The following is a 24,597-nucleotide window of genomic DNA, read 5'->3' as shown; positions in this document are numbered from 1 at the left end:
CCACATGTGGTCCACAGGCCCTGTGAAGATGGCTGTTTTTGAGCACTCTCTGATGGATAACGTGGACAGTTTCACACTGCTAGAGGGTGAGGTCTAGATCTAATAGTTTTTAAGGGTGTAGACAACACTTAGCACAGAGTAGGCACTCCCCAAATGTGTGCTTGTGTGCTGAATGAAGGAGCAAAAAAAAAAGGATTCTATGCATTCTGCAATACCTACTACTTTGTTGCATAGTTGGTACAACTGCCCTTGATTCATAACCCCAAGCGCCTTGTATCAATCATTACAGCATTAAAGGGGTCCTGAGATGGCTCAGTGGGTAAAAGTGTTTGTCAATATACGCAGTGAACAAAGATTGGGACCCAGGTGATAGGAAAGAACCAACTCCCACACGTTGTCCTCTGACCCCGACATGTAACATGCATGAGCCTGCAGGTACACACACACACACACACACACACACACACACACACACAGCAAGAGACAGCAGTGGAGACAGAGAGATAGTGTCTCTCTGTCTCACCTTTTATAAGGAAGTGGGGGAGGCACACAAGTTCAGGCCTTCTGAATTCTCTGTCCTGTGTTTCTTACCTCAAGAGAGACCTACTGCCACCCTGAGTACCTCAAATCTAATTTTCCCAAGCCACTGTGCACTGCTGTGTAACCAAGACTGCCACGAACAGTTTCAAGAGACCCATAGAGTAGGAAGGAAGTAGACCACACTCCACATCCTTCCCCTATACCGAGAGGAAAGGAACCAAGATGCCAGGCCCTTCACCTAGATATAGCAGCAGAATGGCCTCTACAGTCCTCAAGTGCCCTGGGTGGGCCTTGCTGAGAAAGTCCCAGCTTTGTCGCTTCACTGGGATTCTTGGCTTGCTTTCTCTCCCCAAGAGAAGGATGAGAGCCAACCAAATCCAAAGGCCCATATGGGCATCTCCAGACATGGGCGAGGGGCTGGGGGCCTAAGCCAGAGGGTCCAGAATGAGGTCCGAGGTTGGGTATCAGAGTTTGTCTCCCCAGATGTCTCTGGCAGCTGGGCCACCTGACATGCCAACTGAGGCAGGAGTGGCTGTGTGGGCGGCCTGGGTACAGGGGGAGGGAACTCCTACCCCCGCCCAGGCCTTGGAGCATTTGAAAGGCAAATGTGCTGGGTTGCCTAGGGAACAGGAGAAAAGGGACTTCCCTAGCACCGGTGACTAGTAAGGGATGGAGACGGGGAGCTGTGATGCTGAGAAAATTGTTTCCAAAAAAAAGTAAAAAGCAGTGACTAAGCAGGCCTGGTTATGTAAAGCGATCCCTGAGGAAGTGTGGGGAAAAGCCTGGGACCCACCCCCGTGTCCCTCCTCCCCACTCCCAGCCCCGTGCCTGGGAGTTTCCACCAGCCCCAGCCCCCTCCTATTCTCCCGGAACTCCCAACTCCTCCACAGGACTGACAAGAGAGGCCGCCTACCTGCCAGGGCAACATGTCGTTGTTGTGGTGGGCTAGGCAAAGAACGGAAGAGGGATTGTCACACCCCTCCCCCGTATGTCCCCCTCCCCCAAGTGATAGTTCAGGGAACACCATTCCACACAGCACCCAAGATCAGGCCAACAGGGACAAGGGGTATTTAGTTACCATTCCAGGGTCAAGGGCTGTCCGCTCAGAAGACAGAAATACAGATTTGAACCCCAGCAAATCTGCTTGCTAACTGTGAGACTTTGCGTGGGCGGGGGGGGAGGGGCTAGTTCTAGAAGTTATCTAGTCTGTTCCTTTACCTGGGGATATAGGTAGATGATCACCCCATGCGGCTTTTAGGGCAGCTCACTAAGAGGTCTTTAGGTCAGCATGCCATAAGAGGAGTGCTTGTTCCACGCCAGTGTCAGAATCACAGGGAGTGTGAATCGTGCTTGGAACCTGAGAGGTGTACTTGACACTTTAGCATCCATTCTTGTTTTTCTAGCTGAAGGTTCCCAACCACTGAGTAGACATACAGCGGGGTAGACCCTTGCCTTCAGGCCCAGTCATACCCACCCCTGAGGAGCTGCCTCACTTCTCAAAGGGATCCTCTCAAGAGGAGACTTGTGAGACCTTAAAAGGCTGGTTGAATGTTGTGTAGGACCCCCAAAGCCCTCACCTAGGGTTCGACAGGATCGCAAGTACCCCTGTTCCCCATTCTATATATTTTGACATCTTATGAAGTCAGACTTCTCAGGACAAGAAGATTTTTGTTTAAGATTTATTTTATTTTTAATCATGTGTATGTGGGGGGCGGGGCGGGGGGATCTGTCTCTATGAATGCAGATGCCCCAGGATGCTGGAGCTATCAGATCCTTGGTCCTAGGTTACTGCCAGTTTGTAAGCTGTCTAATGTAGGTGCTGGAAATCGAACTCTGGTCCTCTGGAAGAGCCTGGAGCCATCTCCCTGGCCTTGGTACACAGAGACAGAGAGAGAGAGAGAGAGAGAGAGAGAGAGAGAGAGAGAGAGAGAGAGAGAGAGAGAGAGAGAGAGCTGTAACTCTAGGACCAAGGGATCCAATAATTCTACCATCTGGGGACATCTAGCCCTGTGCAGTGCCCAGCAGAGTTCTGTAAGAGCTCATCTTATATGTGTCTCCTGTGGGCTAGTTTAAGCTTTGGTCCCTCTCATGTGCCATCCTTAGGGAGGGGAAGTAACTAGCAACTTTTCATTTCAAGGGACAAGTGCAGGAAGGAAATTATCAAGAAGGTTTGGAGAGCTACCACCTCCCATTTTCTGAGTCGTCTGCTGCTTTTTAAAGTTCTGATCTCTGTACTTTTCTTGGATCCACAAGGTGCCCTGGGATGAAGGGACTGTCCCAGCTGACCTGAACTCTTAGCAGAGACTAAGGTTGAGCTGGCTTTACAGAGCCTCAGCCCCTCTGGCTGCCCTGACACTGTGTCCTCCCCTAAGGGCAGATCTCTTTTTACTCTGCTCTAGATGAGGGTTCAAACCCAGCCTCTCCCAGGCCTACACCACAGTTCAGTTTTCTTTCGGGCCCCTCAGTACCTCTTACATCACTTTGGAGCTTCAAGTACAAGCTGAATCTCTTTTCTTGGAAACTTGGCTTTCTTGGCCCTCTGTGGTGTGAAGCCCAGGCCTGGGAATGTAGCCCACTTCATCCACAGATATTTAAGTAGAATGGATAGACATTCCCGTAGAGACACTGCCCACAGTCCCATGAACTCTGCCTCATCAGTGGGCAAGCAGAGTCAAGTGGGGAGTCTAGGGACCCACCCTAGCTGGCTCTCTCCCTGAGTGTCTAGTCTCTCTGTAGAATTGGGGACAGGAGGCACTTGCGACCTCTGACTCAGGTCTTCTGTTGAGACCCTCAGACCTCCTGTCTTGCTGTGACACTATGAAACCCACTAGCCTCAGAGTCACACATGCATCCAGTCTTGTCACCTCTTAGCTAAGTGACTTTTGATGTCCCTTACTTCTCTATAGCTCAGTTTTTTTGTTGTTTGTTCATTTGTTCTGGGTAAATTGAGGCCACCCTGGAGTTGTGAGAAGGAGAGTGCCTGCTCCTCAGAAAGCATTAAGAGAATCAAAACACGAGGAGCTAGCTGCCTTGGACCCCACTGCAGGGTATGGACCTTTCTGTGAGGGGACTGAGTCCCTCTGGCTCTGATTTCTGAGGACTGCACACTCTCCTCTGGCCACCACCAAAGTCTTGCCCAGCAGCAGCTCTGGGTGAGGAAATCCCCTCCTCCCACCTCCACGCCTCCCCCACGCCCCTCACCTTCCCACACCTCCTCCCCAGAAGCTCATAATTGGCGTTGTGAGGATTAGTCACCTCACCAGTGCAAGGAGCCTCCCCCACAACTCAGGCCCCCACACAGGCCGACTGACTGAATGCTTAATTGGAGTTCCTCACACCTCTAAGGACAGCCTGTAATGAAGTGACAGAAGAAGTGAGGCCTGGGCCTCACTCTGGTTGGGGGGTTTCTGTGGCTGACCAACAGAACAGGGCTCACCTGTTCAAATGTCCCCTTTGAATGGGCACAGCAGGGCTGGAAGAGAAAGGTAAAACATCAAGAGACTTGAAAATGGCCTGGGTACTCAGCATACACCCAAAGGATACTTCCAGAACTTTCTATCCAGGGGGTCAGGGGATGGGAGGGTGGTCCATTGCCAGTCAGGCCCATCCATCTCAGTAGAAAGGGCAGCCTCAGGCCTGCCCCCACCAACAGCAGCCTCTTCCTCTCCTGGGATGCTTAAAGGGATGGGGTTAGCAGCAGCTGGAGGTTTGAGACGGTCAGTGGCCTGTCCAGGGTCTGACAGAATCACAATAAACCACTTTCTACCAATAGACTTAGGTGACCCTTCTGAGTCAGGAAGATCTAGGCTCAGAGAGTAGAATAGTAACTCATTTGGCTGCTAGGAATAGTTGGGAATGAAGGTTCTGGAAGGAGCGAGGTCACTTTTTACTACTTGTGCTACACCTCAGTAGAGCAGGGTGACACCGGTGCTTGGTGCTTGCTGCAGCATTCAGATAGGCTCAGGAGAACTGGAGAAGGGATGGGTGAGTATCCAACTCTCGGGAAGCAGGAGGCAGCACCCTCCCCAAATTTAGAGGCAGGTAAAGAGAAAGGAGCAGTGGTGGCCGTTCCATTTGAGGTTCTGCTGACTCAGGGCTTCACTCATAAGGTCTGCCCTACTCTGAGTTAGATAGGGTGGTGGTCAGAGCACATTGAGAAAAATGGAACTCGAGGGGAGCCATGATAGAGCTGAGCTGTCACATCCCACCCCACCGAGGGTCAGGCAGAAATCCAGAAGCAAGCTTTGCCCACTCACCACACAGCTCCCCAGCCTTGCATGTCTAATTGTATTCTCTCTTCCTCCTACAAGGTTATCCCTAGTGCATGGAAAATACCTCATGCTTGGGTTCTCTCTTCTTGCTCAAGAGGGAGGCTGGGGGCTCCAAGAAGTTCTGACATTCCTATTTCCCTGTGCCCAGCCACCCCTGGCTCTGGGTGACAGGTCTGTTATAGGAGCAGTGTAGGAGGCACCTGAGCAGCCCGGCTGGACACGTGGAGCCTAGGATGAGCTTCCCCGTTGTCTCCAGGCTGTTACAGGCAGACCATGTCCAATGTAGACCCAGCAGATGCCTACCCATCTTCCTCAAGATGTGACCCTCCTTGAGGGTCTTGGGGCTGTACAGCCAGCCTCCTCCCTGGCCATCCTGGACCCTGTCTCAAGGAATCTTCAGTCACCACCCATCACTTCCCAGTCCTGCACAAACCCTACCTGTGGTTTAAGGGACCCACTCGTATCCACCCAGGATTGCCGTCCTTCCTGAAATCATTCAGCAGTGTAACATCAGCCCAGCTAGTCTCCAGCCTTCCCCACTGGAGAGGGCTTTCCCTCTGAAAAGTGGCCCTGAGAGGCAGGATCATCTCCTGCTGCCCCATTCCTATTGTACTTGAGGCTGGGCTTAGAGAAAATCTCAGTCGTGGAAGGGCCCATCTGTTCTAGTCCTGAGGAGTCAGGAGGGATATTATGGTTCGAAGGGAAAACATCTCCTATCACAAGCTCCTGTTTGAACACTTGTTTGGGATGGAGGCTGTGGAACCTTTAGGGTAGGAGATGTGGGTGCAGATTGTTTTAGGCCTAGCCTAATCCCACTTGCAAGGTAGAGTTCTCTGCTTCCTGATCTACCAAGATGTGAAAAATCCACCCAACCGACTCCCACCACTGACTGCCCTTCCCCACCACTGTGGGGCTGTGCCCTCTTAAGTGTGAGCCCAAATAAATTCTTCCTTCCCTAAAACTAGGGCAGGTACCATTCATATTCAGCTCATGCCTTGGGTAGCAAAAAGTGATGAGGAGATATGCATCCCTCCCAGAGATGCTTTCCTTCATCGGTAAGTTCCTGGATGGGGTGCTGATGTCAGCTGTGAGATCCACATAGCACATAACATCACATGTCACTGGTGCTCTGCAAAAGGGAGTAGGAAGTGTCACAGCACTGTCCCTCCACCTCACTGGCCACAGAGTGTCCCTCACAACCACAGATGAGGACTCCAGCTGAGTTCCAGGGGTCCTCGGCCTGTGTCTAGATACAGCCTGGTGTTGTCTCCCCAACATATCCCATAGACATCTGATCTGAGGAAGGGTTATCTCCCTCCTTAAAGATAACTTCATATAACCCAATGCTACCAACTTAATATTCTCAAAGTAGACCTGTCTCACCCTCTCCAAATTCTCTACTTTTGGCCTCCTCTGACCCCTTCACCTCTACTTACTCTCCTGCCTCTGCTTTAGCCCTCTCCTCTAAGCCATTACCCATACTTCACCTTCCTATCAAGTGACAAAGATGACACAGTGCCTAGTACAAGCACTGTTCCTCTGTGTGACCCAGGCTCCTTATCTTTGGGGGCATTGAACTCAGAACCCTAGCAGGGCATCTTCAGAGATGGTCTTGTATTCTCTGCTCCAGGATGCTCTTCTGAGACAGCCACACCCTTCTTCTCCTACCTTATAAATGTGGGGGATGCTACAGTTTGGGGTATGGAGAGAATAGTGGAGTAAAGGAAGGATGCGGCAGAGATGAAATAGAAAGAAGGGAGCAAACAAAGAAGGTAGGGAAGAGGCCGCCATTTGTATTCCTCCTTGGGTGACTAGTACTAGACTTCCCAGCTGCCTGCTGGTGCCTCTGGCCCAGCCAGCTTAGTGGCTTCCTCTGTAGCTTTCCTTTTCTGGACCAGACCTCAATAGTGCCATTCCCCATTCTGCCCAACATTCATCCCATAGCTCTACCAGGCTGGCTTTCCTGGTACCTGTTACCAGCTATCCCAGTTGTGCCCACGTGCCACCCTTCAGGCAGGCATGAAGCCACTTGCCAACCCCCTCCACATTCAGCAGGCTTCACACTGGGGCTGCTCGGAAGAGGAGGCGCTTGCTAGCACGAGATGACTCAACCAACATCTTGGGTGCCTTGATCAAAAAAATACCCATCTGACAATCTCCTTCTGTATCAGCCCAGCTAATTTGCTTCCTAAGTAGCCAGGGGACTGTGTTTTCATCCTTTAGCAGAGTGAATTTGAGGTGATGGTGGCAGAGCAAATAGGGAGAGAAGCAACCTCAGGTGCAGGGGACTGACCAATGATGACATGGGTAGATGGCTGTAAGACGGTAGAGTAACAGTCTGAATAGAAAACCAGCGTTTTGGTAGCTAAGACTAAGAAGACAATGGTCAGCTTGGCCAACCATCCCCGTGGCCATGCTCACTGACCAGCAAATGTCTCACATGTGGGCAACTCACTCAAACCTCCTCAGAGCCACATGATCTTACCATCAAAAGACAGGCTCTATCTGGGTCAACATAGATTGGTCTTTGTCGGCTAGAAAGTATTTCTATTTGCACCATTCCATTTATGAGTAATAAGAGAACTGAGGGACAAGAAAAAGGCTCACAACAGTTCCTGGGGACCTGTGAAAGCCCAAAGTGCCTCTGCCTGACCCCCAAAACCAGCATCTTAGGGTTTTTTTTTAATAGTGAAACCACTCCTCCAACTGAGGCTCCCCACATGCTCCTGTGGACTAGAAAGGTAGGAGGAGTAGGTAGTCTAGGCTAGAAGTGGCTGTCATGTCTGCAGACTCCTCTCCACATATGTTAGAGACCCTCCCAGGAGTGAGCGCAGACCACCCTGGCCATCTTTGTGGGGACAGATGCCCCGGTGGAGCTCACTGCCAGCATCCGGAAAAAACCCCCAAGAGCCAAGGAATCAGGCAATCCTTCCTACCCACTCAGAAATTCCGGAAGCCCTTCCAGCCGGGAACCCGCCTCCCCAACCTCTCTCTAGCTTCCTCTGTCTGTCTCCTTCTTGCGACTCCTGCGAGTGCACAGGAGGGTTGAGGGAAGCCCCGTGTGCCTGTGATGAACGGAGCTAATTTCTGGTTTGCTGGTATGCCGCAGAGACACTGCCTCCATCCCCCTCCCTCCAGCAAACCCTCTCCCACACACAGACAAATAGGCTGCATATTTAATTGGAATTCCTCACACCTACAGGGTAAAGCCTTGTCAGTAGAAATAGAGCCCACAGCCAGCTGGCTTCCCCCATTCCACCCACCTTGTCTCTTAAAAAGAAATCCCCCCCCCATACGTGAACACCACCCACAGGCCCTTGCAAGTCCCTCCCAGCATAGTTGTAAAGGAGGGATTGGTTGGCAGTGCTGCTTCTTGCCTGGGCTGCTACAGCCTGGCCCACCCAACAGAGACCACCCAGGAGCTTCTCCCCAATAGACAGACCCCGGCAGTCATCTGACTACCAACCTCAGGACCCCCTTAACCAAAGCTCTTGAGGCCCCAGGGTCACTGCAGGATGCTGCCCAGATATTCAGGTTACTTGGTGTAAGAGACCAGGTGGGAGGAGGAGAGACGCTGAGAGCTTCCAAAGCTAGAAAATTCCCTGTGAATAGCCAGCCTGTGGAGCCAGTCTCTCATGGTTCAGGTGGGAAACTGAGGCTGAGGAGGCAAAACAAAGGTCGTATGGCTAACAGGACAGAGCTGGACTGAGCCTCAGCCACCGCCCCCAGGGTGCTGCTACAGCCCCCTGCCTCATGGTGAAGCTATGAATGCAGGAGGGAAGTGACACACAGAGACAGACAGTCATGGAGGTCGGAAGTAATCATGAAGGAAAGCAGAAAAAAGGTGGGAAGTCTCAGAAGGACAAGGCTCCCTAGCAGACCTGTAGAGAGAAGGAAGTCATAGTGGTCCGTTCTCATGAGACAAGGCAGCTGGTCTAGGGGCACAAAGCAGGCCATCAGAAGTTTTAAGATGACAGACTCGAGATAGGCTGAGCTCCTCGGGGCCGCCTCATGGACACCCAGCCCAGAAACGCAACTGTTAGTAGGGACAAACAGACGAGGGACGCCCCTCCCCACCAGCCATTCCAGAGTGGGACTCTGCCACCACCAAACCTTGTGGGACCTCGCCATTCAGGTCAACAGCCTCAGCTGACTCTGCAGCCTAGGTGGCTGCAGAGGGCTTCCTATCTTGCTGTCTTGTCCCCGTGGGCCTCTTTCTTCCCTCCCTGGCTCAGACTCAGCCTGGCACAGGCCTGTGTGCCAAACCTGTGTGTGTCAGCGAGTAGACAGCTGCCTAGGGGGCTCTGAAGAGCACTGTGACATCCTCGCTCCCCCACAAAATATCATCTTGGTTTGCCTGAAAGTTCACCATTAGTGACTCATTTCTTTGGGTTAAACATAGCCCTCCCTTCTCCAAGGCAGCTGCTTTGGGAAAGGGGAGCTCATTGAGATCTCAGCATCCCGGTGTGAATGGGAAGACTAGCGATCCAGGAGACAGCCCAGAGGAAGGGAGGAAGGGGAAGCTGCGGAAAAGACAAAAAGGAGGAAGGAAGTTTATTGAAAAGGAAGAGGAGGCCTAAGAGAGAAGAGACGGGTCCAGCCTGAGCCATGGCTGTCCTACAGTGAATGTAGAAACCCAACTTGGTTGATGCTCACAGGCCAAAGAGACTGTGTACACCATTGAAGAGATGAAGAAACTACTGAAGCTTGTGGAGGATGGAGGGCTTGCCAATCTCGCCAAGGAACTGGAAGGCTGGGACCGCATTTGTCCCACATCCGCAGAGCCACCAGCACACATTCAGAGATCACCCCTCCTCCATCTCTCTCAGCATCCACCTCTCATAGAAGGAAAGGTCCCTGGTAGACAAACAAGAGGGACAAGGAAGAAACTGTGAGAGGCTTGAAGCAGGCAAAGGGGGTAGAGTGAGGCCCAGGCTATGGTCCTGAAGCAGTCAACGGAGACCCAGTCAAGAAGAAGGCGGTGTGGGCAAAGGCAGAGACTCACTGGCTGGTACCAAATCTGTCACTAACATGGAAACCACCCTAGCACATTCCCCTATGACATCCTCGAAGAAGGCACTTCAAGAGTCTCTGCTAGAGGGTCTATGCTGACTGGCAGGAGCAGGCAGGCCCAAGCTCCTATACCCTGGTGCCCTCTACTCCCCTTCTACCTTCTCTGCTTGCCTTTCCTTCCCTCCAGCCATAGCCCTTCAGGAAGTGGCCTGTCGGCCATATTGAAAGCGTCTGCTCCTCTCCCTCTTAACGAGCCAGGTTAAATACGCTGTAATCAGAGTAATCATACACCTGGGCTGGTTCTCGAGAGAACTGCCTTTTGTACTGCGATAGGACATTAATAGCAATTATTCTGCTTTGTAATTGGAGCTTTAAATACTAATTCAAACAGCCAGAGGAAAACCAATTAGTGCTAATTTATCTCTATGTGTTTTCCAGAGCTGGTGTCTGTCACACTGTGAAGAAATAGGTTGGTAATTAGTACAGTTGGGTGGTAGATAGAAGTAATTATCAGATTCTTTCATTTTTCTTTGGGGGAGAAAATGGGTAGGGGGCAGGGAAGGCCAAGATAGGTACTGTAAGTCTTTATTGTCTTGAAGTTTACCAGGATGGCCTCTGAGTGCCCAGCCCTGGGCATCCCAAGCCAGCAAGGTATTCCTGAGCCAGGTGGATTCAGGTGGGAAGGGACGCTGAAGGCCTTAACAGGGACCTTCCCACTAGCAGGCCCACAGAGAACTACCAGCAGTGTTATGGTAAGCATTCTTTTCCTGTGCGTCTGGAAGAGGGCCTGGAAGTTCCACCCCTGATAGGGTTAAATAGACAGTAAGACCTGGGCCCCAAGTCAGCCTCTTATTCACTAGCTGTGTGGCCTGGCAGAGGCACTGAATCTCTATGGTTCCTACTTTCCTCCCATGGAAAATGAGCAGGAGTGCTCAGATAATGTTAACTGTCAACTTGACAATGTAGAAACACTTAGAAATGGGCCTTTGGGCGTACCTGTGGGCTACTGTCTTGATTAAACTAATTGAGGTAGAAAGACCTATCCACTATGGGTGGTGCCAATTCCTGGCTAGAACCTAGACTGTATTCAGAGAAAGCAATGAGCAGCCTCAAGCAATCATTAATTCCTCTGTGCTTCCTGACTGTGACTGTAATGTGACCAACTTTTGCCCTGACTTCTGCACCATGATGGACTGTGTGCCTTGAGCTGTCCTTTCTCCCTTATGTTTCCTTTGCCAGGGTATTTGATCATAGCAACAGAAAAAAATGAAAGACAAATATTTTCCTCACAGGGATACTCTAAGGATTGATTTAAACTAAAGCCAGACGTCCCTAGACCTGGTACCAAACAGCAATATTACGACTACAGGCCCGTAGTTTGCCTGAGGCTCTTCTCAGTACTTTTGTAAGTGTGATGTCTGGTGGTTTCAGTCTTGTGACTCATCATGTCCTCGACTTCCCCACTCCCCATGGTGGAGCTCTCACCAGCCACACGGCTCTCATCTCCACAGGAAGGGTAACAATGGTGCCTTCCTTGAGGACTTACTGTGAAGACTGTATCGAAAGGCTCTTAGCCAGGGGTCAAGCATGCAATAGGAGCTCAGTCTGGGCTACTTGTCACTACTGATTCCATTATGTTTTTATTTCACTGCGCCTGGTCGTGTTGGAATCCATGTAAATCCTCCATTGAAGGAGGTAGACATAGTGCTATAAATGCATTCTATCAATAAATGTTATCAAAAGCCAGGTCTACCCTCCGGACTGTTGGGGGTGGGGGCAGCCACTCCCTCTCAGAAACAGGAGACTAGTGTACCTCGAATAAAGGAAGATGGGAGACTAACGGCACTTCCCAGGGCACCAAGGTTTCCGCTTTCACATATGTGATTCTCGGAAAGCGAGTGGGCAGAGATTTGCCTTAATCTCTGTTTCACAGGTCAGGAAGCAAGGGTTGGAAAGTATAAGTGACCTACTCCAGAATGTTCTGGGAACAGAGGCCAAAGCCAAGGACTGTGAAATCTGCAAAGGACACTCAGTGTGTCCTTGTCAAGTGGAGGAATAAACGGGAATGTTTGCCACTACATCAGGCAGCCTGGCCTGCCAAGGTGGGAGGGGTCCTTTGTGAGCAGTGGAGTTGACCGAGAAGAGGAGTTGCAGAGGATCGGAACTCTTACAGGAGAAATCAGTTGAAGGAGAGTTGGATAGCTTCATTCTGTCTGGACTGGGCCTTTACAGGATTGGATAACAGTCTCAAGTTGACAATGGCTCAACTTGAAATTTTCAACATTAGGCCGATGTGAACAGGATTGTACATTCAGTAGAAACCATGCATGGGTTTGATGGATTTGGTTTGCTTTGTTTTGAGATGTAATCTTGTGCCCTGGTTGGCCAGGAACTGCCTTAAAGTCCTAAAGATCCTCCTACCTGATTCTCCCAAACGCAGGGGTTACAGCTCTGGCCATCATCCCCACCCACACTTGGAATTTGGAGTTTTGATCTCCCCCGCTAGCAATAGACACACTATGAAACCAGTAGCTCTGGGAAGAGCCTCAGCTTCCGGTCAGTCCCACAGACACAAGAGGAGACATCTAACACTTTAAAATGTGATGTGTTTTAATATGTGGCGTACTGTGAGTTCGGTGGATAAGAAAGCATCGACAGCCATTTGTTGAGTCTGGGTTGTGCCCAGTCATGACCGAGAAGCATCTCTGCAAGCAACACTGGAAAGTTGTGAGGTTGTTTTAATAGGAGAGAGGGAGATCTGGTAGACCCAGGTCCTCACCACAGACCCCATCCTTCCTACCCAGTGATGTATTTGGGGAATCTGTCTGAACTCTATAGGCATTTGAGGGCTGACCCTGATTCACAAGAGTGGGTACAGAAGAGTAATGAGAAGGAGAATACTGGAGAAGGATAGAGCTGCAGCGGGAGCTTAGGAAGGGGTAGGACAGACGTTTTTGAGAAGCAGGGTATAGCTCAACTCTAGTGTGGTTGTTAGGGCTGGGAAGCCAGAAGCTGAGGCTGGTAAGTTAGGCTTTGCTAACCACATGGCAGAGGACACTTGACCAGGGTCACCTCCTAGAGCTGTTCACTGCTCCCATGAGGAAGTTTGTTCTCCACCTACCAGGTCACCCATCCTTGGTGTCTACCGCCATAACAGAATACCTAAGAAACAGGTGATTTACAAAGAACAGAGGCTTAGGACTGGAGAGATGGCACAGTCAGTCAAGTGGATGCTGTGTAAGCATGAGGACTGGAGATCAAGCCCCAGAATCCACGTTCTAAAACATCCAGGTGCCTGATGCACACGTATAAACCTATCACTGGAGAAATAGAGACAAGAGGATCTTTGGGACTTGGTGGCCAATCTGCCTAGCTTATTTAGTGAATGCCAGGTCCAGTGAGAATCCCTAACTCAAAAAGTAGATGACATTCCTGAGGAACAACCACCCGAGGTGTCCCCTGACCTCTCTGCATACGTGTGCCTAGCACATACGTGCACTCACCTGCACATGAACACGCATACACAGATATGAAAAAGATGGGGGAGCAATAACAGAGATGATGTGCACAGCCGTGGTTCCAAAGGCTGAGAAGCCTGAGAGCATGGCCCTGGCATCTGACCAGCGTGAGCCACACACGGTGGGAAGTTGGGCGAGGATACCTGAGTCTCTTTTCATCTTCTTACCAATCACCTCCAAGTACCATCGGCACATCAACGTGGAGATAAAAGTCTTTATGGACTTTGGGGGATACGTTCAAACATAGCATGGACTTCCACCCTAAGTAAGGCAAGCCCCTTTCTAATTCCCAGGAGGGAACTGGCCATAGGGTTACCAAGCTGTGAACTCCCCAATCCCCTCCCCCCGGGGCGGGGCACTTGCTTCCTGTGGACTCTCAGCTTCTCTGAATTCAACAGGCTGGGGACCGGAAGTTTTGAAGACTTTGAAGACGTGTTTGAGGAGCTTAGACTGGCCAGAGCAGAAGAGAGTGGGAGGGACCAGTGAGGAGAACTTGAGACCTAGAAGGGAGGGTGGGGGTAGGGATGGGTAACAATGGGAAGAAAGACAAGGTTGAAGGGTAAGGACAGATATGGAAGGGCATGGCTTATAGCCAAACAATAGGAATAGTTAGCCATCGTGGCAAGAGCTGTTGGTGACTTTCTTTTTTTTTTTTTTTCTTTCTTATTTATTTATTATTTATCGTCTTCTTTGGTTACGGGGACTGTATTTTCTAAACATTTCACACTGAACATATTTCTCCTTTATACAAAGAAAAACAATGAAATTTATTTTTAAGGAAGGAAGGGACATATGCTAGAGACACTTTGAAGGAAGAACTGACGGAATTTGATAAGCGACTAGATAAGGGTGATAAAGGAGACAGATGAATCAAAAATAACTCATAGGTTTTGAGACTGGGTGCTGGCACTGGGGGGCAGGGGGATGACGGCGTGCAGGCAGGCAGGGAGTGGATGAGGGGGCTCTGTAGCGGGACAAGATTGGCACAATGTCAAAGTGTGATTTTTCCCAGCTGCTGGCAAGATCACAGAGGGCGCCCACACAGCCCAGAGGACAGGGTCTTGGTACCCTGTGGAGGCTTCTTGGTCAACTCACCAGGTGGAGAAACCACCTAGGGCTAAGGACAGGAATTCACCAAATCCTTACACAAGCCAGAGCTGTGAGAAAGACCCAAACATAATGATGTGCCTGATACCTGTCTCAGAACAAGGAAGGATGGTCCGAGAGGAGAGGTGAGGATGTGTACAAAGAGGCCCAGGGCAGGGAGACAGACATACTGCTGGGAGTTCCCAAGGATCCTAACAACGGAGGGAAGCCAAGAAGTTCCTCTCAGAGATACACATAACCCTCTTCACAGAGAAGGACCTGCCTGAGTTAAGCACTTGCCCATGCCCCCTCCCAAATTGCCCATGACAAGAAATCCTATTCTCCCTGGCTCCTGACTGTGCTGGAGTCTGCAGAGGCTTTGGACCTGGGAAAGCCTCACAAATACCAAGGCAGGATGAACTGTTACCACTGCCTTCTATTTGCCTGGTATCTGCTGGTGGCACGGGGAAAGATACGTCTCTAGAGACTGTGTATGGCTGGGACCTGCAGGTGGTTGAACAGCCCCTCCCCCCCCCAAGCCACCCCTCGTCCCAGAATGTTCCAATTCTTCCTTAGTACCAGCACCTGCCCCAGGCCCACCGCCCTGAATGTGGCCTCAGAAGACTCTATTGACCAGCTCAGGCCCCACCCTGGGATGCATCACTGTTTCCTTGGCAACTGAGGGGGTGGGTTGAGAAGTAACACACAAAGCAAATAAAATGAGCTCCGAAATGGGTGGCCCACAAACAGGCACCTCAGCATCCTGGAGCCTCAGATATAAAGGGGGCTGTTGTCCGTCCAGCCCCCTTTACGAGATTGCTCAGGGAAACCTGGGGGCAAAGAACCCTTCCCAACATGATGTGGGCCTCACGCATGCTCTCACTGCGCTCATAGAGCTGTCACCAGAAATTAGATCTCTGATGAAGATCTGTCTGTATAAGCGCCGGCGTTAATGAGGCAAGGAGAGCCAGTCATCTCCCCCGGGGTAGGTAGCTCAGAGCAGACACCAAGCTACTAAATGGAGCAGGAAGATAGAGTAAAAACACAACTCATGGGCAGAACCTACAGGGGAACAGGCTGGAGATCCAAAAGCTACCAGAGTCCCCAAGTTAATGTGATCATCCCACTGTCCCCTCCCAAGACCTTAGAGCATTTAGGTAGCTCCCAGTGGTGTTCTAGGAAAGCCTCTTGGGGGGTGGTGGTGACTAAGACCCCATGGAGATGAGCAAAGATTTTCCTGTGAGGGTACAAACACATAGGACAAGGGCAGGGACCTTTTATTGGGGGAGAGGGCATTGTAGCCCTGGCTGGCCTACAACTCACTTTGCAGAACAAGCTGGCCTCAAACTCAGAGATCTGTCTTCTTCTGTCTCCCAAGAGCTGAGACTGAAGGCATGAGTGTCATAACCAGCTCAAGGACACAGACCTTAAGGAAACACCTTTGAGGCATTTGTTTTAGCTGTGGGTCTACCAGCACACCCAAACCATAGGCTCTCTTTATCATCTGGAGAGGCCCGCGCACATTGCCTCTCCGTCATTCACTTCCCCTGCTTTGGAAACTCTGTGCCATCACCACCAACTGGCATATATTTAAGCATCTTTGATTGGCATCGTGTGGCAGGTGCTGGTTTGTGTCACCTGTGCAGATGTAGACAGCAGGTGTTTGTTTCCTCGTCTATGTGGCATACAACTAGTGTGTCTCTGTTTCTCAAAGACTTTCACGTCTGGGCTTCTCAGTGTCCCAGGCAGGGGCTTGAGCCCATGACATCCAGGGCATCCCTGAGATGGTGATCTAACATGCACATCCCTGTAAAGCCAGGCCCAGTTCCCAGGCACTCACTCTTCATATGGGCGTGAGGCTGGGTCTGACGACATGACACAAGAGAGATAACCTTGAATTCCCTCTAATTTACACAAAAGAAAAAACAGGGGGAAATTATTCGAAAACTGCAACACTTTATTATTAGTAACGTATTTGTCTGTGATGCATCTCACAACTGCTGGTCCCACACCAGTGTGTCACAGCTTTGAGGCTGAGAACTGCTAGTCTAAGTGGTGTGATTTCAGAAGATAAAGGAGGGCCACTTCCTGCCCCCAAAATATCTCCTGTCTCCACCCTACCACTTTCCCCTGAAGTCTCACCCCAGTCGATCTATAGCACTGTGTTAAACAATCCAGCATCCTCTTCTAAAGTGTAAGGACTCTGAGGGGAGAGAATCCATTAAGGCCACAGTATGCTTTAGTGAGACTTACAGAGGACCCAGAGCCCATGTGCTAGGCTTTCATATCCATGTCCCACTCTATCCATCCCCTCCACAAGATAAGCAGGATAGTACTGTTGTCCCCGCATCTCATAAGAGGAAACTGAGGCACGGGGCAGGTACACAACTATAGGCCATCATCCCAACCCAGTTTGGTCTCTTCCAAAGTTTGTATTTTGATACGCCATTAGTGGAACAGAAGATCCTAGGTATCTGTGAGCCAGAACAAAGAAACCTGCACCCGGGAGGAAAACGATGCCTTTAGGACACAAGGAGAGTGGGGTTTTTTCCCCCAGAGGTTGGGGGGGGAGCTTCATGCCTTATAGCACTTTACCGAAGCAGGCTTCTTTTACACCAGAGGCATAGATACCCTCCATGTCTGCTAACAGCTGTCCCATTCTTGGTCGCCATCAAGGCCAGGACCAGGGATCTATCAAGATATCAATTCTCATCCTTAATGATATGTGCACAGGTACTCCTGTCCCAGAAGAGCCCACTTCTACCTATACTCCCAGAATAGGGAGGAATACCTACTTGAGAACCTTATGGAGTATTTACTCCTCATCAAATGTCTCCGCTCTAGTAACCCTGTGGAATGGAGCTCCTGGGCTCCTTTTATAAATGAGAAAACCTGTGCTCAAACAGCTAATAAACTACTGGAAGCTGGAAGGTGAACCTAGTGACCAATATGATGGTCACCTACTGCCAGCCTCTCTCTACCATACACAGACTTATCAAAGTGCTCATTGACTGTGTGGGCTTTACAGCCCAAAGACATGTAAACCCACATGACCAGGTCTGTCTATCAGACCCTGAAGAGAGCATTGTCCCCACCATGTCCCATCACCCAAAGGCCTCATTGCACTAGAACTGCCTAGAAATACAATATAAGAGAAATGCAACCATAAGCTTTTCAGAGAAGCAGGGGCCATCCAAGTAGGCCAGATAACAGCAGTCAGATCTGCTGATATGAGGCAAGTGCTCTCCCTTTAAAATAGCACCTGCACCACCCCTGTTTCTATGCATATTTATTCCTTAGAGTCCTACATGTAGAGAATCATGATTGCATGATTTACAAAATTTACATCCAAGATGCAGTCAATGCCTGGATTGAGTTAGGCTGGGAAATGATAAACTAGATAGATTGCAGTCCTGTCTTTAGTTCTATAAAACAAGAGGTAAAATTCTTAAAAAAAAAAAAAAAAAAAAAAAAAAGAGAGAGAGAGAGAGAGAGAGAAGGAAGGAGGGGGGAGGGAGGAGGAGGGAGGAGGGAGGGGAGGGAGGGAGGGGGAGGGAGGGGAGGGGGCAATCCAGCCAGGCTGTGGTGGCACCCACCTTTAATCCCAGCCCTTGGGAGGCAGAGACAGGCAGACCTCTGTGAGTTTGAGGAATGAGTTTCAGGACAGCCAGGATTTCACAGAGAAACCCCATCTCAAAAAAAATCAAACCAAAACGAACAAAAAACTAAACATGGCAATCACGGGCAAGCCAGTGTACATAAATCCTTAGATATTTGCATCCCTCCATATGACCATGCACCAAAGAGCTTGTATGCTATCCTAGATTCAACAGGAACACTGGAGAAAGGGCTTTAGCTGGAGAGCAACCAAAAGAAATCCATCTTCACCAGATGCCAGCTTTGCATAGTCAGCCATGAGAGATGAGAAAGACGGGAGTTGCACACAGGTGGTCCCAGCAGTCCTGATCTAGTCCTGTGGAGCTATTCCTGTTCCTGAGAGATGTTCCTAAGAACTGAGAACTCGATGAAACTACTGGAAGGTAAGGGAATGTAGAGGGAGTCTTCAGTTAGACTGTGTGATGATATGACTGTAGGACTTGATGTGACAAGGGAATTGGGCCTGCCTTCAGTGGAAATGGGCAGGATCCTCTTCCCATTGATCTGCTACCCACACTGCCAGGGCAAACCCCGAGGATTATAGCATCCATGCCATGAGTTGGCTGGTATCCAGATTTGGCATAGGGAAGAGGTACCAAAGGCTGCCTGGCAGGGCTAGGATGACCATTTTTTGTCCCATCCCAATACACATTGGAAGGTGTCCCTGATCTCCACTCTGCACCTTGCTCAGGGCCCTACTGAGACGGCATGATCACTCATAGAGGGCGGGGGAGGGGGAGTGGAGGCACACATCAGCCAGGGAGACTTCAAGTCCCTAGCATGTGCTGTCCCATCAGTCCTCATGCACAACACAGTTTCAAAGATGAAGTCATTAGGAACACAAAGACATGGACAGTAGAGAGTTCCATTGCTTCAAGGTCAAGGGCCTACACTGGCCATATTCATAGAAAGATATCCTGGTGCCTGGTTTGAGAGTCTGTCAAATACAATGACCAAGGAATTATCAGTTGTAGCTCGGTGCTTTTAGAAGATTCACTCATCATCAGCTCGTTTCTAGCATACCCAATCACAGAGTTTGAGACAGAAAAAAAATAAAATTATATGTATGTATATATATATATATGTATGTGTGTATATATATATAAAACAAAGTCACACCCTTCACCCTTCAGTTTAACTAGTGTGAGAGTGACAGAGAGAGAGAGAGAGAGAGAGAGAGAGAGAGAGAGAGAGAGAAGGGCTGACTGACTGACTGACTGACTGACTGACTGACTGACTGACTCACTGACTCAGGCCCTCTAGCTAAGGAGTACCCTGTGTCCAAGAGTTTCGAGTACTCTGCAGTTTGGGGATGAGATGCTCAAATCCGCTGCCACTTCCCTTGATCTATTTCCTTGAGGTCTCCCTCAAGGAAAATGGGTAGGACATCTAGGATATCATGCCAAGAGAGAAGCAAGCCAAGGCTCTGAAGAGCCCTTCTGAGAAAGACAGGCTCTGAGTTTGAGGTCTTTGAAAGTGGAGACCAGGTGTCGCTATCGGGCAGGGGTCACCTGATAAAAGCGACACTTGTAAGTTAATGAAACATTTGAAGGCAGCTCAGTTGGAGGAGAGTTGATCTCAGTCCATGGGGCCAAAAGTAGAATCAAAACCAAGCAGTCCTTGGAAAGATATAGATTTTGTTTTTGTTGGTGTGTGAGTGTGTGTGTGTGTGTGTGTGTGTGTGTGTGTGTGGTCACAGGACAACCTCTGGTGTTAGTGTTCACCTTCTTTGATTATTAATTATTATTATTATTATTATTATTACCATTATCATTATTGACTAAAACTTTATTGTAAAGAACTGTCAAAACAAACAAACAAAAAACAGCAGAATTGGCCAGATCCAAAGTGCAATCCTGTCTCTGAACTTCTACACAGAACGGCCATCCCGAGGCTATGAAGCCTCACACCATCACTCAACCATGTTTTCACACACTTATTTCACCAACTACCAAAAGCAATACAAAACAAGCAGGAAAAAAAAAATCAGTGACAGAGTTAAACAATTCATTTCCTCCTTCGTGACTCAAGTCCTTTACCTGCATCCCTCCCTCCCTCCCTCCCTCCTCCCCTCCCCTCCCCTCCCTTCCTTCCTCCCTCCCTACCTTTCTTCCTTCCTTCCTTCCTTCCTTCCTTCCTTCCTTCCTTCCTTCCTTCCTCTGGTACATAGCCTTTCCTACTCTCCTTTCTGTATGTTGTATACTAATCCTGTGTGCACTCTTTTTTTTTTTTTTTTTTTTTTTTGGACCTGGGGACCGAACCCAAGGCCTTTCGTTTGCTAGGCAAGCGCTCTACCACTGAGCTAAATCCCAAACCCAAATATATATTAATTGAGCCAAGCATGGTAGCTCATGTTCTTTTCTTTCTTTCTTTCTTTCTTTCTTTCTTTCTTTCTTTCTTTTTTTCTTTTTCTTTTTTTTTTTTTTTCTGGAGCTGGGGCCCGAACCCAGGGCCTTGTTCTTGCTAGGCAAGCGCTCTACCACTGAGCTAATTCCCCTACCCCCTGTGTGCATTCTTTACATACTCACACAGTGGCACACATATGGAACCTGGGATCCCCGCATGAGGGAGAATGTGAGGGTTTCATTTTTCATTCTGAGTTTGCATGACCTTGCCTAATATCTTTTCCAAATCCATTTTCTTGCAAGTTTTGTGACTTCATTGTCCTTTAGAGCTGAATAGTATTCCACCTGGTGTCAGTACCAGATTTCACTACAGCTTCCCTGCTTAGACAGCTATGTTACCTCCAGTTCCTTGCTGTAGCAAATAAAGCAGCAATAAGGTCCCATGGGGATCAAATACCTCTCAGGTAGAATGTGGAATTCTCTGGATATCTGCCTGGAAGTAAAATAGGTAGCAGTTTTATTTTTAGATTGGGGGGTGGGGATCTCCAAGCTGATTTTCATAGTAACTGTATTAATTTGTGTCCCCACCAAAACTACATTGTTTTGAAGCATGATTCCCTTGTGTTAGCCACTGTGCCACGTACTGCACCTAGCAGGCCCTTGAGCTTTTCCTGTGTCTGCCTACCATCTTGTCATAGGAGTACTCAATTTACAACGGCTGCATCTAGGTTTTAGATGGGTTTGGGGGATCAAAACCCTCATCATCAAGCTTATACACATGGCAAGCGCTCTTCCTCACTAAGCCAGCTCCCCAGCCCTCACCCTTCTTTGTCCTTTCCATTATGAGATAGGGGTGGGGGTGGGGTCTCACTAATTCGCCAAGACCAGACTTTAACTCTGTAACCCAGGCAGGACCTGAACTTCCAATCTCCCTGCATCAGCATACCAAGGAGCTGGGGTTATAGGCCTGCTCCGCCAGGCCCAACTGGTTCTTTCGAGTCATTGTCCACAAGGATAGTGCTCAGCTGAGCTTTCTAACAATAGTAAACCTGAGTTGGCCCGCAGGCTGGAAGTAACACGTGTGATCTCCTTCCTCCTCACAAAACCCTGCAACACAGGCACTCCAATTACCAGTGTACAGACAAAGAGGGAAAAAGCAAGAAAGGAAACACTATTACTTTACCCAAGGGCTACTGAGTCGCAGGCGGCCCAGCAAGGTTTGAAAGCAGGAGTGGCAGCTCTAGCTGTCACTTCCCCTTCACCTTCCAGGCAGCAGGGTTACACAGCCTTGAGCCGAGCACCATAGAAGACCCAGAGCCAAGAATACATTCATGGGTGGGGATATTATAGAGATGGCCCGTCAGCATCAAGAGAGGTGGACTCAATGACTCTCAGAGAGATGGCTGGCTGTCCCTCCATTCCTTTGCCCTTGGCCAAGCTTGTCCAAGCCAGTTGCTTGGAACTTCTCTTTCTGAAGTGGATTAGTCAGGGTCTGGCTGTAACTAACTGTATGGCTGTGGGATAGTGAATGGTGTGCCCTGCGACATTCCAAGGTCATCCAGATGTAAAACAAGAGCAAAGGTCATTCTAATCCTTCTCAGCTGGACACAAGGTTCAGTGTGCAGCACAAATGGATGGCCATAGAAATACAGTCTGAGAGTTTTCTTTGTTGATGTCGTTTGAGGTCTGACCTCAGGTTAGCCTAGGCTGGTTTTCTGTTCCCCATAGAACCAAACAGAACCTTGAGCTCCTTGTCTCCCTGCCTCCACCTCCCATGTTCTGGGATTACAAGTGTGATTGGTTTTAGTGACCCAATGGTTGAGTAGATCTATCCCCCAGACACACAGTCTCTTTTAGTTGTAGTGTACCACCAGCCACTGGAGGCCTGGCCAAGAAGAGGTAACATCAGGCCATCCATCTCGATGGGACTTGGCCTCTTCCTCCCTTCCAGACTTCTGACACCCCAGGTCACCTCAGCCTCACTGCTGCTTCTACCTAACTATGGACAAGGGAATTAAGGTTCTAGGAGCAGGATGCTGGCAGCATTTGTGTTCAGGGGTTCCTAAAGGAATGGCCCCGCCCCGAAACCCCATCACCATGGCTTCCCACCTCTGAATTGCTCTACAGATATATATCTATATATCTATACATAGATATAGATATATAAATATCTTCTTCCCTGAGGGACAATGAAACTCAGCCAAGTGGGAATTCAGCGTGATCTGGTAAGATGTGTTGCAAAGGAATTTTACTGGGGTGGGGAGCGAAATTCAGGACACTGCCTGGTTAGTAAACCAAACACCAAGCTCCCAGAACACACGAGGTTTCTTTTCTTTATTCTCTTTAAGTTAACCAAGGCGGTATTGTTATCCGCCACACATACACACCCCTCCTTCGCCAATTTAAATTGTGGAGATTTTTTTTCTTCCTCCCTTGAGACAATAAGCAAATTAACTGCAGGGGTTAAATAATTTGTTAAGGGGGGGGGTGGTAGATAGAGTGGAGTTGGGGGCTTCGAAGCAGGAGTAGGGGACTAAAACCTGCCAGTAGCAGCAATAAATACAGAGTTGTGCCTTGGGCATAATATATCAAAAAAAATATAATGCATCCAGCTTAAAACTAATGATTGCCATATAATTAGATGAGAAGCATTGTGCTATAAATGTGTATTCTTTAGCGTGCTGTGATGTTACTGTAAAAAAAAAAGGAGAGAGAGAGAGAGAGAGAGAGAGAGAGAGAGAGAGAGAGAGAGAGAGAGAGAGAGAGAGAGGAGACAGAGAAACACAGAGCCCAGCAACATACTATAAAAAGACCCCTCTGTTGACTTCTCGGCTGTTTAGTATTCCTTGGCTGTTCTCCCTTGGGAGTGTGTAATTAGTGCTTTATGAAGAGTACATTTAAAGCATTTAATATTCACCTCATTCAGTCTGAAACAATGTGATCCATGCTTAGACAAATCAGTGCTCCTTGCTGACATAATCTGTCAGAACATTACCTCTGAAAAGACCTTTCAAGAGGTTCTGCTGTTAATTAGTTGTCTATCATGTATAAACAGAGCAGTGAGCAGAAGGGCCTCGACAGGCCAGAGGGATACATTGGGAAATGCATTTTGTATGAACGCGGGTTGCGGGGTTGGGGGGGGTCTTCTCACTCACCACCCTCCCTCCTCCTCCAGAGCCTTGCCTTGCCACGCCTGCAACCACACACACACACACACACACACACACACACACACACACACACACACACACACACGCACGCACGCACGCATTGGGCCTCTTCCAGGCAAGCAAAGTGCTTTCCAGTTGACTTCAGGGGGCACTGCCAGTCACCACAGTGAAGTGTTCTCTCTCTCTCTCTCTCTCTCTCTCTCTCTCTCTCTCTCACTCACACACACACACACACACACACACACACACACAGAGAGTACACCTCCCTGAACAGACCTACCTGCTAGATAATACAGTGGCTTTACATCCCAGGTGCGACCTCCACTGGTCATCTGAGCATACTAGGATGCTCTGTAAGTGTTGAGGGGGACAGACCCCGCCCTCCATGGGAAAGGGCCAGGCAGAAAATAGGTCTCATATGCATCTTTTTGCTCTACTCTAAATGAAAGAGAATAATATACGTGGGCATTTACACACAGTAACCTCCTTGGCTGCCATGGTCACAAAGAATGACAGCCGTGTTCAGAGCCCTGTTTAAGGTCACATGATCTAGACCTTACTTCAAGGGGTGCTTCTGCCCGAGGGTGAGTGCTGGCTCTTTCTCTGTATTTTGTCGAAGGATTTGAATAGTTCTTCTTCTTTCTGGATTTAGAGCACCTCTTTGCAAGCATCCTAGATCTTGACAGGGATGCTTACCAAATAGTGGGTAGACACAACTCTGCAGCCTTCATAGAATGGCAATTCCCAGAGAGTATGTCATGGACTCCCCAAGCATCTCCTTCCCCTGCAGGGTTCCAGAAGGCTGGGGACTGTGTCTATATATCTGCCTCTCATGCCTGTTTAAGAGTTGTCACTTCCCTCAGTGGCCTCAACCCTACAGTTTCAACATTCACTCCATAAACATCCATTAGGCACCTACTGTGCGCATTACTCTATGAACTACATTCCAGGGCAGCTGAAACAAGTAAGTCACAGTCTCTCTGCTCATGAGATGCTT

The 24,597-nt window shown here is 49.2% G+C and overlaps 1 protein-coding gene across 1 annotated transcript in view; it reads left to right on the top strand.

The window, feature by feature from the left end:
- Pebp4 (phosphatidylethanolamine binding protein 4) overlaps window positions 1–24,597 on the top strand; it is a 204,662-nt gene that overhangs the window by 139,159 nt on the left and 40,906 nt on the right. The gene's annotated exons all lie outside the window — the stretch shown is intronic.

The sequence above is a fragment of the Rattus rattus genome, chromosome 12 (assembly GCF_011064425.1).
Source record: "Rattus rattus isolate New Zealand chromosome 12, Rrattus_CSIRO_v1, whole genome shotgun sequence".
NCBI classification, from domain to species: Eukaryota; Metazoa; Chordata; class Mammalia; order Rodentia; family Muridae; genus Rattus; species Rattus rattus.
This window is presented reverse-complemented; position numbering and strand designations above follow the sequence as displayed.